General features: G+C 37.4%; 1 protein-coding gene across 1 annotated transcript in view; it reads left to right on the top strand.

Annotated features, from left to right (window-relative positions):
* LOC150104642 (uncharacterized) overlaps nt 1–15,550 on the top strand; it is a 43,206-nt gene that overhangs the window by 7,858 nt on the left and 19,798 nt on the right. The gene's annotated exons all lie outside the window — the stretch shown is intronic.

The raw sequence follows: 15,550 nt of genomic DNA, 5'->3' as shown, positions 1-15,550 counted from the left end.
AATGTTCACTCAGTAATTCTACTATTTCGACTGATTTGGTTACCTCTCTACGATCGGTTTTCATTAAAGTCATTCTGCCATAAACATTCTTTCTTTTACTTCAGCATATTGAAAGAACTGTTTGGGATTATCTTTAGCCTGCATTGCTTATTTCCTTTCATATTCTGCTTTTACCTGCTGTCACCTTTCTACTTGAATTCCTTCTACAATTGTTTCTTTTTTTGCAGCTCTAGCTTAATGATGTTAATGAAGTTAAAATTGGTTTGAACACTGTCTTGTATACTGCTAGTTTAGTGTACTTCTTCCTATCATGGATTTTTGGGCCAAGTGGCCTGTTCCAGTCTTATGTCATTACTGACTTTATCTTCCAATTCTTCTTTTACCATTTATTTTTTTATATCCATATAGTATTTTTGGTAGTTTGCTATTGTCCGTTCAATTTAGATGTAACTATTTTTGTTTGTATTTACTTATATAATAGTCGGTACCATTGACAGGGTGTAGCATAGAGGCAGCCTACCTCACACTGCAGCTTAATAAGGGCGCTCGTTCAACTATGTTGCGGTAGATGCCATCGCTATGCTAACAATTCCTGTTACAAGCGTGAAAAGAAGTTTTTCCAAGCTTAAACTGATTAAAAATGATTTGCAAACAGCAATGACCCAAGAAAGATTGGTTGGTCTAGCAACTGCATAGGAAATGTGCAAATCCATGCCTCACAGAACCTTGCATATACACTTCACCAACTTCCGTGGCCTCAATTCCAACCTTAATAGTGTCCACCACCATCTGCAGTTCACCAAACCCCACATACTCTTTTTAACAGAAACTCAAATCTCACTTCCCCCCAGCACTATTTATCTCAACCTTCCTAACAAAAACTATTTAACTCCTTTCAGCCCAAGGGTGGCATCTGTGCGTATATTCGCTCTGACATACCCTTCCAGAGAGCACCTAACCTAGAATTGCCCAACCTTGACCTTCTTTGGCTGAAGATACCCCTCCTCCACTCGGTCAAATTCATCTGCTGTCTCTATCACTCTCCTAATACCACCAGTCGCTCTAGCTCTTTCATTTCCTCTCCTTAAAAGTTAATTTACTCCAGTCCCACTCTCCTAACAGCGAAATCATCCTCCTGGGTGATTTCAACATCCATAACACCAATTGGCTTTCCTCTACCAGTTATACAGATCCTGAAGGCAGAGATGCTGAAATATTTGCCATCACTAACGACCTTACACAAATTGTTCAAAAACTGACCAGAATACCAGATAACCCAAGCCACTCCAAATACCCTAGATCTCTTCCTTACTAATGCCCCTCCAAATATGCAGTGAATGTAGTGAACACCCTAGGTAATTCTGACCACAACCTAGTGCTCATCTTCTCCCTCATGCAACAATGCTTACACAGTCACTCCTACAGAAGAATAGTTTGGCATTATAATAGTGCCAAATGGGACAGTCTCTGAATCTCTACAATACTTCATTCCCATGGTTGGATTACTGTTTCTGGTCTTCCAGTCTGAACGTATCACCAAAGCAATCTTTACTGGCATGATAATATACATTTCCCACACCACTCTAAACTGCCATCCCCTATTCAAACCCTGGTTCTCCAGAAGATGTGCCAAGGCTGTACAAATGAAAAATCAGGCTTACCACAACTGGCTCAAATTAAGAACTCCATCTTCCTTCAGTGCCTATACAGAAGCCCGAAACAGATACAAAAAAAATTATCAATGATTTCAAAACAGAATTTGAATGGGCAAAAAGCAGGAAACTTGCAGCCTGTCTTAGCAGCAGCCATGGCTTTTGGTCTCTTGCCAAAGCAATTGGTCGCAGCTTTTGCCCTACACTATTCATTCCCACGCCTACCATACCCAGATGGCTCAATTGCAACATCACCCACAGAAAAAGCTAATCTCCTGGCTTCACACTTTGCCTCCAATGCACTCATAACTGACAATGGTAAATGCCCCCCAGTCATTCCAACTGCCCAACATACAATGCCCCCCTGTATCCTTTTGCCAGAAAGAGATCATAAACCTGTTATCAAAATTAGACACAAAAAAAGCTCCTGGCCCTGATGGCATTCCTCCAATTGTCCTGAAGGTCTGTGCACCAAAACTGAACTCCTATTCTATGCCATCTGTACACACGCTTACTCTACTGGTGTATATATCCCAAAGCCTGGCATATATTCAACCCATTCCTAAAAAGGGTGACAAATCACTGCCATCTAACTACTGTCCTATCTCACTCACTTCACTCCTATCTAAAGTGATAGAGAAAACCATCAACTCTCAATTCCTAATCTACCTTGAAGTTACCCGGCTATTAAGCGACCAATAGTATGGATTCCTTCGAAGCCGATCAACAGATCAAATCTCATACATCACCCATTGCTGGACAAATGCCATGGAGAAATTCGGAGAATCCCAAGTAGTTGCACTTGATATCTCTAAAGCCTCTGACCAAGTCTGGCACAAAGGCTTACTAAGCAAACTCCCATCATTTGGACTGTCTCAGGACTTCTGCAGATGGATTGTCCTCTTCCTGTCTGGACACACACTGTGTGTGTGATTGTAGACGGCTTCCTATCCTCTTACCATCCAACTAATGCTGGGATCCAACAAGGTTCAGTTCTCTCGCCGACCCTCTTTCTTCTATATATCAATTACCTACTTCAGTTGACCTCTAACCCAATACACAGTTTTGCAGATGACAGCACATTACACTTCTCCCTTTCATTTGACAAACCCTACTCTACACAACTCACTTCAACCCACAGAACATCATCCATCACTGCCCTTAATTCCAACCTCGAAGCCATCCTCAAATGGGGCTCAGATAACCTCATCAACTTCAATGCTGGTAAAACCCAGTTCTGTCTTAATTCTCACAAAAAAAAAGAACCATTTTCCCCAGTATTGTTTTTGATAATACTCAAATTCCCAGAAAAGATGAGATTTTTCTTCTCGGAATTACCCTGACATCAAACGTCTCCTGGCAATAACACATCAACCATTGCATCCTCAGCTTTCAGAAAACTAGGTTTTCTCTTTCGCTCAAGACGCTACTTCACCTCTAAACAGCTGTTAGCATCATACAAATCACAAATCTGCCCAGCTATCGAATACTGCTGTCACATTTGGAGTGGGTTCCTAAAAGCTCCCTCAAAATGCTTGACTCAATACAGAGGAAGCAATTAGACTGATAAATGAGCCATCTCTCACCCACTTGCCTCCCTCACTTTCACATAAATGCTGGGTCTCTGCAATTTGTATATTCTATAAATATTTCCATGGGAAATGCTCATCTGAAACAGTATCAATAATTCCCCCACTCTGTACTAAGCCCATTAGAGCATGTACAGCTGCTGCCCAACATCCTTTCACAGTACACCTTGAAACCCACAGAACAAGTTTCTTTTCCTCCTCCTTCATTCCTGCCACTGCGGTACTGTGGAACAGCCCCCCCCCCCCCCCCCCCCCGACGTATTTCCCAAGGAATACAACATGCAGCTTTTAAATCAAATGTAAACAAGTTTCTCCTTTCTTAACCCACCACCACCCATATACAGTACTAACGTACTATAGGTTGTCCAGCCAACCTCTCATATATGGGCCCAACATAAAAAAAAATATATATATATCGATAGAAGCGGACATAGTTTATAACTTAAATTTAGAAGAGCTTATAAATGGTTTCATTGTGTGATATCTCCCGTAGAGCAAACATTTAATTATTATATAATCATTTTGCATTACTGTTTCTCTTGTAATAAAAACAAAATAGCAATTGGAGATTTCTTATATTTTTGTCTTATAATCTATCAGGGACGATATTTAATTGTTTGTCTCAGGGAGCGATCTAGTCTGGCAACGGCCCTGATAATAGTTAATTGGTTTTATATTCAGAGATTTAAATTTTTTTTTTTTTTTGTTTTATGGTCCCACTTGGTATATCCAGTTGTTATATAGTCTGATTCTGGTATGTTTTTGTATGAACAATGGCTTAAATATATTATTAATTATGCAATTTACTTCTCTTTACAAAATTTGATATTTTAATGTATATATTTTTTCATCTTAATATAAGTTTCATTCCAGGTATTTGAAACTATTTACTTGTTCTGATATTTTATTATATATCACTGTTTTATTTCTTATTGAGTTTTCTCCTTTGAAAGCCACTATTTTTGCCTTTACTTTTGATATTCTCATATTATATTGTTCTGAGATTTCATTTAATAATTTTACTGGTTTCTATAGATCATCTTCTGATGTAGTTAATAAAATTGATAATCTGCAAATAATAGTGTCTCTATCTTCATTTGTGGGTTTATTTGTATACCAAATAGATTATGCTGTTTTCAGATTGTTATAATTATATATATATATTAAAATGTAGAGGTGATAGGATACATCTGTGCCGGACTCCTCTGGATATGTCTCTCCATTCTGATATTTGCTCTAATTTGATTGCTATTTTATTTTATTATTATTATGTGACACCTCCAGGGAGTCCAAAGACTCAATGAGGGAGAAATCCCTTCCAACTACTAACTGCACTCAAACTTGCTTAACTTTTTTTGTGAGCCATCATTAGCAGAGGCCCTACCAATCGACCAACCTTTGCTCTTGAACAGATTCTAAGAGTCTATTTAGATTGCTTAATATTTAAAATAATTTATGTGTTGATTTTATCAAAGGCTTTTTCATAATCATTGAAGGCCATGTGTGTTTCTTTTTGAAATTCTCTTCTTTTCAATTAATAATTTTAGAGTAAAAATTGAGTCTGTGCAAGATCAGTCTTTTTGGAATCCATTCTGTTCTAGTAGTTTGTTCTCTTCAGTACTGCTTATTTTCTCTTTTAATATTCCTGCATTTAGCAGAATTATTCCCCTATAGTTACTGCAGTCATCTTTACTTCCTTCTGTATAAATTGGAATAACCAGTGCTTTCTCCAAGAGTTTAGAGTTTTTCCAGGAATCCAGACTATGTTAATGAATTTCAGAAATCTTTCATTAACTTTTTCACCTGCATTTTTGTAGTTCCATGTTTTTATTGTCTTTTGGGTATTTTCTTATTTTTCATCTTCTTTATTGTATTTTTTAATACAATAAAGAAGATGAAATATAGAAAAAATATTATGTTTTTAATACAATAAAAACTTAATATTTTTTGTTAGATCATTCTTTGTTGTATAAAATGTTACTGCTTTATTAATCACTGTTTCAGAGATTTTGAAAATAAGTCACCCATTTTTCTAAATGTTTTTATTATTTTTTATTTTATCTTTTCTTTTATTTCATTGATCATATATTTTATTATTTTATAGGTTTTTGATTTTGACTTAGATATATCCTGATCTGGTTATGTTATGAAATTGAATCTGTTGTTTCAGTATTCTTCCATCTCTCTCTCTGCTTTTTTCTTACTTCTTGTTTTGCAATTGCACTGTTTCATTTGTACTCTATTTTTGCTTTTGCTCTCTTGGAATTTAGTCATGTCTGGTAACATTGTTTTTATTATCTTTTATTATTATTATTATTACCTCAAGACCTCATGGAGTCAAAGACTCATCTGGGAGGTCCCTTTATCACACACACACATCTCATCATACCGTGTCTTAAATAGACTCAAACTCCTTGCAAACACCACTCTCAGGCAAGGCATTCCAATCATTCACAAATCTGCCTCTCACTCCCCTACTCATACCCTCTTTATATAGTTTCCAGGGATGACCTCTGGTTCTCCCCTGATCTCCCACTATTCTCTGTAGAATTTCTCCACCATTGATCTTATAACAACCCCTTACCAACTTGTAGGTCTCTATCATATCTCCCCTCTTCCTCCTCTCCACCAGACTCAGCAAATTACATCTCCTCAATCTTTCCTCATACTCAACATTCCAGAGATCAGAAAATACCTTAGTGAGTCTCCTTTGGACCCTTTCCAACATCTCTTCATCCTTCTGAAAACCTGGTCACCAAATCTGGGCATAATAGTCCATATGTGGCCTTATACAACGGAATAAGAATCTCCCTACTTCTACACGTCACTGTCCTCTGCATCATTCCCAGAAGCTTTTGTGTTGTCTTCACAATTTTGGCGATGTGTGCCCTAAATTTTAGATCCTTATCCACTATCACCCCCAGATCTCTTATTTCCTCTACCTCCAACAATATATTCTCACCAAGCATAAATTCTGCATCCCATCTTTGTTTTCTAAATTTTAAAACCTTACATTTTGCAACATTGAACTCACATCCCCATTTCCATGCCCAATCACTCAATTTATTCAAGTCTTCTTGCAAGGCCACAACATCTTCACTACTCTTTATGGTTCGTCCCAACTTTGCATCATCTGCAAACAACTGAATATCTCCATCCAAATCTTCACCAATATCGTTAATATAAGTTAAACAGTAATGGGCCTAAAACAGACCTCTGAGGCACTCCACTAGTGACTTTCCTTTTCCTGGATATCGCACCCCCATACACAACTTGTTGATACCTATCAGATAGCCAGTCTTCAATCCAATGCACTAATCTAATATCCAACCCCATCTGCTCTAGTTTGACTGCCAACTTATCATGAGGTACTCTATCAAAAGCCTTGGCAAAATCCAAGTATGTTACTGTGTATCCTTCTCCTCTGTCCAAGGAAGCAGTCACTTTATTGTAATAAGTAAGTAGATTGCTAAAACATGACCACCCTTTAGCAAATCCATGCTGTTCATCAAAGATATTACCATTGTTGTCAACCCAACTCTGGATCCTAGTTCTCGCAAGCTTCTCCAACAACTTAACCACAACACCTGACACACAGATAGGCCTATAGTTTGATGCGTGAGTTCGATCACCTCCTTTATGAAGTGGCACAATCTTGCCCTCCTTCCACTCTTTAGGAACTTGACCAAGTGCAAGACTCGTATTAAAAAAATATGTCAAGGCAGGTGTCAACTCCCTGGCACATTCCTTCAGAATACGCGGTGATATATTATCAAGTCCCACAGTCTTATTTACATCTAGTTTACTCAACTCCCCAAATACCTCTTGTTCACTTACAGTCAGTCTCCCTTCCCTATCATCAACTGCTCTCCATCTCTCCATGAAGTCAAATTCACAACATTGAAAGATCTTTATGAACTGCTCATTAAGTATCTCCACCACACATTCTGCAATAGCTGTCTTTATACCATTTTCTCCAATCAATGTCATCCTTCCATAATCATTCTTTCTTTTGCTGGCTACATATTGAAAGAACTTAGGATTCTTTTTGGCTTCTTTAGCCAACTGTTCATACCTCTCTTTAGCTACCCTCACCAACCAAGTCACCCTCCTTGTTTGGTCTTTGTAGACCTCATGGAATTGGTTATTTCCACTTCTCTTATGCTGCCTCCACAATGCCCTTTTTCTCTGTATCGCATGCTTAATTTCTTTATTCATCCATCTCACACCCACCTTATTTAACCTTCTCACATTTGGAATACATTTAGACATTGCATCTACTAGATAGTTTTTGAAAATCCCTCAAGCTGCATTGATCTATTTTCCAGCCAACTCCTCATTCCACGCTACACCCGCGCAAGCTGTCTCCTGAGCTCTTCATAATCCCCCCCCCCCCCCGTAGTTCCACATATACCCTTTTCTCACAGGGTTTCCTTGCACTGCTGGCAAGCACCCAGATAATCACCTCATGGTCACTCTCACCAATTGGTGGATGATTTGACACCTCATTTATAATTACATCCTCTGATGAGATGACCAAATCCAAGACCCTTAATCCTTGTGTGCCCTCTGTTACATACTGTCTGAGGTAGTTATCCCTCAAAAACTCAAGAAACTCATTTTCTTTCTGAGGTAGTTATCCCTCAAAAACTCAAGAAACTCATTTTCTTTACTTCCAGTTGCTAATTCTTTGTTCTATTTCTTTATTCCAGTTTATTATTATTATTATTTTATTCACATAATTGATACAGTCAAATCATTTAAACAGTTTAAACATATATCATTTAAACAACAATTTGACTAGTGATACGAAACAATGCAGGTTCTACTCAAGAATCTAAGAATAGTCCATCAGGTAGTGTCATAAAATATGGACTGTTCCAAGTAATGCTGTTTTTTGTAGGTCATATGGGGTGACTTCATTGATGTTTAATTGCTGTAAATATTTGGATAGCTTCTTTGAAGTTGAACCAAGTGCACCAATAAATATTGGGATGACTTTGGTGTATTTAAGGGACAGTCAGCCAACTTCGATTGCCAGATCTCGATATTTAGTAATTTTTTCCAGTTCTTTGTTGTTATTATTATTAATTATTATTATTATTATTATTATTATTATTATTATTATTATCAGTTTCATAGTCCTTTTTTCTATTCCATTTCCTCTTTATTTCTAATCTTTTTGTTGTTGCTTTTGTAAGGATTTCTGATTTTTCCATTTATCTTCTGTGTCATTTGATTCATTTATGATTTCTGTTTTTAAATCCGTGCATTTCTGATATTGTTGCCTAGTATGGGGATCTTGCAATGAAGAAATTTTGTAACTTGGTTGATGGTATTTTCCACTTCATTTATTTTTAGCCATTTTTGCTTAAATTGAATTTTTGCCAATACCATATAATGATCACAGTTTAAATCAAAGCCTCGATTTGCTCATACATTTAGGATCAACTTAGTTAATTTGAAATTTGCAATAATGTAATAACTGATTTACATTCCCTGGCTGACCATATATATTTATGTATTTCTTTATGTTCAGATACAAAGTCCATTATTATTATTATTATTATTATTATTATTACGGGCAACTCCAGGAGTCCTTAGACTCATCGAGGGAGACCTTAAATATCATGTCCACACAACTATACGACATTCTCATGGTATCTATCATACCTTGCCTTGAACTCACTCACCGTCATAGCACCCACAACAAACTCTGGCAGCTTATTCCACTCATTTACCTCTCTAAAAGTACTGATCCAAACTCTAACACCCTTGCTAACCACACTCTTGCCCAGCTTGCATAGGTGTCTCCTAGTTCTCCCACCACCACCAGTCCTGATCTCAAAAATATCCTCTGAATTAATCCTATAGAAACCCTTTAGCAATTTGAATGTCTCAATCATATCTCCCCTTTTCTGCCTATCAACTAATTTCTGCAACCCACAAATCTTCAACCTGTTCTCATAAGGTTCATTCCATAGACCTGCTATCATCTTGGTCACTCACCTCTGGATCCTCTCCACCTCCTCCCCCATCAAGAAGAAACCTAGGTGACCAAATCTGGGCACAGTAGTCGAGATGAGGTCTTATCAAGGCTCAGTAGAGAGGTACAATAACTTGCTTGTCTCTGCTCGTCAAAGTATTTTTCAACAACCAAGTGAGTTGATGAGCTGATTTAGCAACTTTTGCAATGTGCCCCCTAAACTTCATCCCCATATCCACCAACACTCCCAGGTCCCTGGCCTCATCAATCTCCTGGAGTACAGTTCCACCAATGTGGTATACTGCTGCTAATCTTTTCACCCCAAAATGCCTAACCTTACATTTTTGTCACATTAAATTAACATCCATTCTCCTTAGCCCAGAAGAACTCCAATCTATCAAAGTCTTCCTGCAAGATTTTGACATCTTCTGCATTCACTATTGCTCTACCTAACTTTGCATCATCAGTGAACAAATGAACTGTTTCTCTTAGATCCTTCCCTATATCGTTAATGAACAAATTAAACAGCAGTGGTCGAAGAACAGAACCCTGTGGCACACCAATAGTCACAGGCTGTCTTTTGGACTCTATCCTGAATAAACTACTCTCTGATATCTCTCCATCAACCACCCACCTATCCATCTCACCAACCCTATATCCATTCTCATATGTCGTAGTTTACGGATTAGAATTCCATGTGATATCCTGTCAAATCCCTTAGCCAGGTCCAGCAGTATCACTGTAAACTCATTACCCTTATCCAGTTCAGCCGTCACCGTGTTATAAAACGTGAGCAAGTTACTGAGGCATGATCTACCTTTCACAAAGCCATACTGTCCCCCATACGGTATCTCATTTTCATCAATCCATTCCTGTATTTTTCCCTTGACTACTTTCTCCAAGACCTTGACAACGACTCCTGATATGCTGGTCGGTCGGTAATTTGCAACAGTAGTCTTGGATCCTCCTTTATGCAGTGGAACTATTTTCCCCTCTTTCCACACCTTCGGGACTAAACCAGACCCGAGACTCAGATTAAACAATAAGGTAAAGGGCACTGATAATTCTTTAGCCGCTTCACGTATGACCCGTGCCTGTATACCATCCAATCCCACAGATGTATTCACATTAAGGTTCTGTAATAGACTATTCACCTCCACTTCATTCATCACAATTCCCATATAAACTAATGGCTCCTTCATTTTTTCAATGTCACCACCTGGATAATATACTCTTGCAAAGTGCTCGCTCAGTAATTCCATTATATCAACTGATTCAGTGACCTCCTTACCATCGTCATTCCTTAAAATCATTCTGCCATGTACAGTTTTTTTTTTTTTTTGCTTGCAGCATATTGAAAGAACTGTTTGGGATTCTCTTTAGCTCGCATAGCTAGTTTCCTTTCATAATCCGCTTTTGCTTTTTTTACCACACTCGTTACCCTTCTGGCCTGCGCTTTATACCTTTCGTGTGCCTGCAGGTCAATTCCCTCCACAGTTGTTTCTTTTTTTGCAGCTCAAGCTTAATGGTGTTATTCATCCATTTAACCCCTACTTGTTTTACTATTCGGACCCTAGGTATACAATCAGCCATAACCTCCTGTAAATGCTCCTTGACCACTTCCCATGCTCTATCGACATCCAGCCCTTGCAGTTTTACATGCCATGGCACTGATCCAAGCAATCTCCTAAGCTTGTCATACTTGTCAGCACGGTAATTCCACATATACCCTGTCTTAATTGAAAATTCCACACCTTTAGCCACCTCCCAGGTCAAGACCTTATGATCACTCTCACCAATACGTGGCAACATGGTCATATTCATTACAGTCAAAATCTCAGATGCTATTACCAGGTCAAGCACTCTGAAACCCCTAGTATTTTCAATTACATGCAGTCTCGGATAGTTATCCCTTAATAATTAAATAAAATCCATTTCCTTCCTCATATGTGTCCTCTCCTCCTTCCAATCAATGTTACCATAGTTGAAATCCCCCATAATAATTACCCCTCCATCCACTCATTTCATCAATTTGTTTATGCATATTATCTCCACCATCTATTCCATCACCTGGTCTATAGCAGCACCCAACTATATATTTTGTTCTGCCAGTCTCAATCTCACACCAAATAGCCTCAAATGAGCTCTTTTCACTATCCTGCAATTCAATTCTCCTTGGCTGCAGTTCATCAGCTATCATCAATAACACTTCCCCCCCCCCCAAATTTTATTCTCTCTGTCCCTCCTAAACACACTATAACCTACACATTCTATCCCACTAACTATATCATCTTCTGTCAGCCATGTTTCACTAATGCCAATAACCTGTGGCCAGGAAGAGCCAATCAAGACCAAAAATTCTTCCTTCTTGTTCCTAATACTCCTGGCATTAGTATACATGAAATGCAGAGGTCCCTTTGTCCTACCCCTATCTTGATGTGTTATTCTAACTATCCCATTCCGATTTCTTGTCCTTAGTACTGGCTCGGGTACATTATATACATTCTTACACTCAACTGTCTATCCATGATGAAACTGCTGGAAACAGTAATCCTGACAGTTCTCAACTTCCAGACCTTTATAATCAGCTCTACAATCCCAGTAGAATTCTAAATTTTGCCATTCTGGCAGCTATACTATTGCAGCATTCCTCATAGTACAGCAAATAATGAATCTGTTTTCATTTACAGATGTGTGTATTTTATTAATTCACATTTTATACCTGTTTAATTAACAGTTCTGTTTCATTAATAAACACACCATGAAAGGGTATAATTAATGGGCCAGTAGTGCAATGATGAATATTATTATGACCCCCCCCAGTGGTCTGGCTAATACAGCAGGGTTCTTGTACAATGGGTACCATAAAATTGGTGGTGTACCTGTAATAGTAAAAGAACTCATTATAAATGACAAAATCTGACAGTTTGTATCCATTTTGATTATATATATCTTCACCAAGTCTCCCTTTGTTTTTTTATTTTTTTAATCTTTTATTTCCTATTTTGATATTTAAATCTCCTGCTAATAGTAAATGGTTATGTGACCAATTAATGTTTTGATTCTGATTTCTTAGTCTTTCAGACCAGTAGTTATAATATACAGTATTATTCTTCATAGATTTATGTATTATTATCATTATACTTGCCTTTGCTCTTTCTCCTTTTTTAATTCCACTATAGATTTGTATATAGTTATTTGTTTCTTTGGTACCATTTTGCTTTTTATTTGTTTCTGTTAAAGTAAAGATATGTATAGTACATATCCTTACATTGGCTTGGTTTAGTTATTCATCAATTTCCTCTTTGTGTGTGAATGCTGTTGAAACTTTCATGTTTCTGCTTACTTTCATAGTTTTGGTCTAAACTGTTATTCAAGTTACAGAATTCTGATAACTTGCACTGTTTTTTTTAGGAGTATATGATGTACATAATGCAAAGAGCTAAGTCTGATATCTCCAATTCTGATATTAGGTTTCATGCTATTTTCTTTCACAATATGATCTATAGAGATGGTGAATGGGAGTATAAAGAGTTCACCCTTGTCTTATGTGTTATTCCAAGTGAAGTAACTAATATTATTATCAGCATCATCATCATCTGATCTCCATGGAGTGAGAGATTCATCGTGGGAGGTACACACTACTATCCAACCGTGACTTAAACTGATTCAGTGTGTCTACATTTACAACACACTCAGGCCATGCATTCCACTCAACAACCACTCTCCAGAACCTGCTCCTCATTCCTCTGCTCACACCCTCCTTATACAGTTTCTAGTAATGACCTCGTTCTACCCTCCCCCTTCCATTCTATGAAAAATCTCTTCCATGTCAACCTGATAACCAGCCCTGACTAGTCTATATGTCTTGATCATATCTGACCCTATCCTCCTATTCATGAGGCTTTGCAACTTACATTCTCTCTATCTGTCCTCATCTCCACATACCAAAGATCACTTACCATCTTTGTGAATCTTCTCTGGACACTTTCCAACATATCCTCGTCACCATGAAAACTAGGCGCCCAAATCTGTGCACTAAAATCCATATGAGACCTGATCAAGACCTTATGCAATGTCATCATTGCCATTATCCAATGTGATGTCTTCACAACTTGTGCAGTGTTGCCCCTGAATTTCAGGTCTTTGTCCACCATCACTCCTGAATCTCTCATCTCCTCTACTTCAGTTTAAAGTTTCTCCATGAAGTGTATACTTTCCATCCCATCGTTGCTTACCAAATCTTAAAACCTTTGTTGTTGTTATGTTCCATCGATTCGTTTTTCAACTCCTGGTGATTCTATGAACATACATTCTCCATTCAGATCTGTTCCTGGCCATATCTTTCAGAATTTCCAAGTGTATTTGAGGTGCTTCTTTAACTTCATCCACCCATCTAATTCTTGGTCTTCATCTTCTCCTGCTTCCATCAACTTTAGTAAGCATCATCATCTTCTCCAGACTGTCATTTGCTCGCATAATATGTCTGAAGTATGACAATTTTTGCTTGATGATCATAGCTTCGAGGGAGCAATCTTGCTTTATTCTCTCTCTCTCTATCACTGATTTATTGGTTTGCTTTGCAGTCATGGTATTCTTAATAAGCTTCTCCAAACCCATAATTTAAATGCATCTATCTTCCTTCTTTCACTCTTTCTCAGGGTCCAACTTTCACATCCATACAGTACCACAGGGAATACCATTGCTTTCATGATTCTGATTTTTGTTGCGAGGCTAATATCTTTAAAGATCTTGCTTAAATTTGTCATTGCTTTCTTTCCGAGTAATAATCTTCTAACTTATTCAGTACAATAACCATTTTGATCACTTCGGGATCCTAGGAGCAAAATTTTTAACTGCTTCCATTTTCTCCCCATCTACTTCAAAATCATTAAGTTCACATGTTGCCATAACTTTTGTATTTTTGAGGCTAAGTTGAAGACCATATTTAGCATTTTCTTCTTTAACTTTCATAATAAGTTCCTCCAAATCTTCTTTGCATTCTACTAGCAAGGTGGTATCATATGCATACCTCAAATTATTAATATTTCTTCCACCAATTTTAATTCCAACTGAAGACTCCTCCAGCCCTTCCATTCTTAAAATGTATTTGCTGTACAAGTTAAACAGGTATGGTGATAAAATACACTTTGTTGCACCCCCTTTACCTATTGTGAAATACTCAGTTTCTCCAAGATCTGTTTGGACAGTAGTTTCTTGTTCATAATAAGATTCCTCAGAAGGATAATGAAATGTTCTGGCACTCCCATTGTTCTTAACACATTCCACAGTTTAACATGATCTACAAAGTCAAAAGCCTAGCTATAATCAAGGAAACAAAGGTAGACATTCTTTTGATATTCCTGTGCTCTTTCTATTTTCCATCTCACATTGGTGATTTGATCTCTTGTTCCTCTGCATTTTCGAAATCCTACCTGTTCATCTGGCATTTCTCTCTTCATGAATGGTTCCAGTCTTTTCTGAAGGATTTTAAGTAAGACTTTACTTGTATACTTATAAGAAACCAGTGCTTAGTTCTGTAATTTTCGCACTCTCTTGCATCGCCCTTCTTCAATAAAGGTATATACAGGCATCCCTTACTTAACACGGGATTTGATTAACGCACCTTTAACCCTGCAGAGCTCGCGGCTGATGTGGAAGATACATGCAAAATGTTTAATATAAATATTCTTACACAATTCAGCATATAGTTAGAGATCATGAGTAGCTGTACATTCATATGTTACATGTGATATTCCGCACTGTTTTTTGCTGTCAATTTGGTTTAACATGTTATGTAAAGGTTTGTGATATTTGACAGTAAATTGTATCTGGGAGAGATACCGCAACCTCCGATGTCAGTATAGTATATCGTTTAGTTTTTTTTAATTTTTATTATTATTATTCTTTGTTCAATAATTTTTAGATTGTAACTGAAAATAAATAAACCATCATGTATTACTGAAATAGAGAACCAAAGGTTTATCATACATGTCCTCTAGATGTGCTTTACATTATGGAAAATACTAAGGAACGTGATTTGGAGCTTACTGCACCTTTGCTACGAGTTGCCCATAAGGTTGCTGATGCTTGCATCTGCTGAAACTTTTAGTTTCTATATATTCAGCACGAAATTCTTGTAGTTTCTATATTTGGCTATAAAATAATGTCGGATTCAATATCCACTTAATTTGTACTATCGTGTATTATATTTGCAATGTTTTTGTTTATGTTTTATTGCTTGTTTGCTGAGGTCTGGAGAGTTATTTTGATTGTCATCGTAGAAAGTATTTTACCTTGGGTATAATAAATGTTAAAGATAC

This window comes from Typopeltis vanoorti, chromosome 7 (assembly GCF_054136105.1).
Source record: "Typopeltis vanoorti isolate ZY-2024b chromosome 7, IOZ_Tvanoo_1.0, whole genome shotgun sequence".
NCBI classification, from domain to species: domain Eukaryota; kingdom Metazoa; phylum Arthropoda; class Arachnida; order Uropygi; family Thelyphonidae; genus Typopeltis; species Typopeltis vanoorti.
The sequence above is the reverse complement of the archived record's forward strand: the minus strand, read 5'-3'. Positions and strand labels throughout refer to the sequence as shown.